Source organism: Manis pentadactyla, chromosome 14 (genome assembly GCF_030020395.1).
Source record: "Manis pentadactyla isolate mManPen7 chromosome 14, mManPen7.hap1, whole genome shotgun sequence".
NCBI classification, from domain to species: domain Eukaryota; kingdom Metazoa; phylum Chordata; class Mammalia; order Pholidota; family Manidae; genus Manis; species Manis pentadactyla.
The window spans coordinates 84,676,185-84,679,717 of record NC_080032.1 but is presented as its reverse complement, the minus strand read 5'-3'; positions in this window follow the sequence as shown (position 1 = coordinate 84,679,717).

Here is a 3,533-nt window from a genome sequence, read left to right as displayed (position 1 = left end):
GTAAGCCCATGGTCGAGAACTACTGCTCAGAAAAAAGGATTCGTTTCAAAAGATGAGTGCTCATGACAATGCAGTGTTTACCCCAAAGCTCTGTCGGAGATGTGCCCCTACATCACATGCTTTTCATGCCTGCTTCACAACATCCATTCTGCAGCCCAGCGAGTCGTTTTGACTTTCAAGTCTTGTTATCTAGAGCCATAGACAGGGATTCCTCTGACGGATCTGGGCAAAGCAAACCAAGAGCTTCTGAAAGGACTCACCATCTAGATGCCATTAAGAACATCTGTGATTCACAAGAAGATGTCAGAATAGCATCACGAACAGGAGTTTGGAAGACATTGACTCCCACCCTCGTGGATGACTTTGAGAAGGTCAGGACTTCAGTGGAGAAAGTCACTGCAGGTGTGGTAGAAACAGCAAGAGAACTAGAGTTAGAGGCGGAGCCTGAAGATGGGACTGAATTGCTGCATCTCATCATCAAACTTGAACAGGTAAAAGTTTGCTTCTTACGGATGAGCAAAGAAAGTGGTTTCTTGAGATGGAATCTGCTCCTGGTGGCGATGCCATGACGGCTGCTGAAGAGACAACAAAGGTTTTACAACATCATAGAACCTTAGCTGATAAAGCAGAGGGAGGGTTTGAGAGGACTGACTCCAATTTTGAAAGGAGTTTTACTGTGGGCAAAGTGCCATTCAAGAGCATCACATGCCACAGAGAACTCTTTCATGAAAGGAAGTCAATCAAAGCAGCAAACTTCACGGTTTTATTTTAAGAAATCGCCCCAGCCTCCCCAGCCTTCAGCAGCCTCTACCCTGATCAGTCGGCCGCCATCAACATCGAGGCAAGACCCTCGTCCAGCAAAAAGATGATGACTTCTTGAAAGCTCAGAGGATGGTGAGCATTTTTTAGCTAAACAGTATTTTTAAATTGAGATACATCCATTGTTTTTTAGACATAATGCTATTGCACACTTAATAGACTACAGTGTAGTGTAAACACAACTTTTATATTCATTGGGAAACCAGAAAAACTCACTGGACCCTCTGTACTGAGATATTTACTTTACTGTGGTGGTCTGGAACCAAAATCTCAATATTTCTGAGGTATACCTGAACAGATAGCCAGTCTCTGAATTTGCATTAATTAATATATAATTCAGATGCAATTGATTTCGATCAAGACTTCAACACAGAAGATAATTAATGTCAAATTCATGTAATAAAATCCATTTGCCTTTCCAAGGATCAGCAGTATATGTTAAAAGGCAAAATCTGAAGCATTAGCAATATTCCAGGAAAAATAATCATTGAAAATACAGTATGAAATAGAAATTAAAATCCCTGTTGAAATACCATTTCTCACCTATTTGTCAGCAAATTTCCAAAATTGACAATATACGCTGTTAGTGAGGTTTTGAGCAAACTAAGTTCTCTCATATGTTTCTTTTAGGAATGCAAAATAGTTCAGGCTTTATGAGGGGAATCTGTCAATAGGTAACAAATTTACAAATGCATTAATAATGGTCCAATATTCCCATTTCTAGTAGTTTATCCCAGAGATACAAGTGTAAATAAACAAAAAATACTTGTTTATATTTGCAAAATGAACCAATGGAAAATTAATGACATATTGATGAAAATAGTTACCCATGAAGGAATTGGATGGAAGGGACAAGTGGTGGACATGAGACTTGTCTGAATGTGGTTATTTAGTTTTAACTGGATAATAATACTGTTCACATAATAATAAATAAATTTAATTATAATCAATGTCTAGAAATTAAAAACGAAAACAAATGACTCCCTATATTACACAGTATCTTGACTGAACATCCACGGTAGGATATATTCTATGGATGAAAAGGAAAGGAAAAAATAAAAATCTTGAACTTCATTCTGTATTCTTATTGCTAGCAACGATATCAATGTTGATATTTTGGTACAAATATATGTATTTTATTGGCTAAAACAAGCAATTATGCTAATGATCTTAGGAGCCAAGGCTTTCAACATGAGAAAAGAGATACAAGTAAATTAAATCAAAGGTTTCTGCAACACCTTACTATGTTGATAGATAGTTACCACACTAGAAGAGGTGAGGATTTAATAATATGGGTACCTGTTGAACCACTGTGTTGCATATATGAAATCAACATAAGATTGTATATCAATGATACTTTAATTTAAAAAATTAAAGGTTTTAAGTAAAAAACCCAGAGATCTAAAACTGGAATTGAAAATGTCAATGTAGAATCATGATTTCTCCCTGGAGCAATCCAGTGAAAAGCCTTAGGAACAATGACAACCCAGTAGCAATGAACAGTCTTAAAATCTAGATTGTAGTCTTTATATAGCATTCTTTATCTACAACTAAAGCTAATAAATGAGATAAGTCACAGGATAAAAGGTTATTATACAAAATAAATTTAATTTATATATTACCAGTAAACAACTGGCAACTGAAATTAAAAATATCATTTACAGGAATATCCAAAATATGAAATACTTAGGAAAAAATTTAATTAAATGTATATGAGACCTGAAACTACAACACATGGCTGAAATTAAAGAAGACCTAAATAAATGGAAAGGCATACCATACTCACAGATGGGAATAATCAATCTTGTTAAAATGTCAATGCTCCCCAAGTTGAACTACAGATTCCATGCAATTCCGATCAAAATTCCAGGAGTCCCTTTTGTAGAGATTGACAAGCTATAACTAATATGGAAATTCAAAGAATCTATCAATTTGGAAAAAGTAGAACAAAGTTTAAAGACTTACACTACTTGATTTTAAAACTTACCAGAAAGCTAGAGTAGGCGAGACGATTTAATATTAAATAAGGGCAGACATGTAGTTCATTGCAAGATCACTGGAGTCTGGAGAGAGACCCATACCTGTGGGATCAATTGATTTTCAAAAATGATCCTAATGTAATTCAATGAGGGGAGAAAAGTCTTCTCAGCAAAGTGTGAGAACGATAGCACAGCAGCATAGGAACACACGTGACCACAAACAAGAACCACAATCCTTACCTCACATCATACACAAAAAAAATTAACTCAAAATGGATCATAGAACCGAAGATAATAGCTAAAACCATAAAATTTCTACCAAACTTAGGAAAAAAAATCTTTACAACCTTGGGGTAGTAAAAGATATCTTAGAACAGGCCACAAAAAAGCAGAAGCCATAAAAGAAATAATTGATAATTTGCACTGCACCAAAACATAAAACTTTTGCTCTTTGAAGGACTAAGGAAAAAAAACTTAGAAAATTAAATGGCAAGCCACCACTGGGAGAAATATTCACAATACATATATCCTCAAAAGACTTGCGTTCAGAATATACATATATATTCCTGAACCTGAATCTAAACAAGTCTGCAGGCTACAGGAAACATAAAGGATACAGGAAAAAGTTAAGTAACACTAGAAGGAATATTCATCAAAACCAGAATTTAAGACATTCTACAGGACAACTGACCCAACTGTGTAATCAAGTCAATAGCATTCAGAAAATGGTAGGTT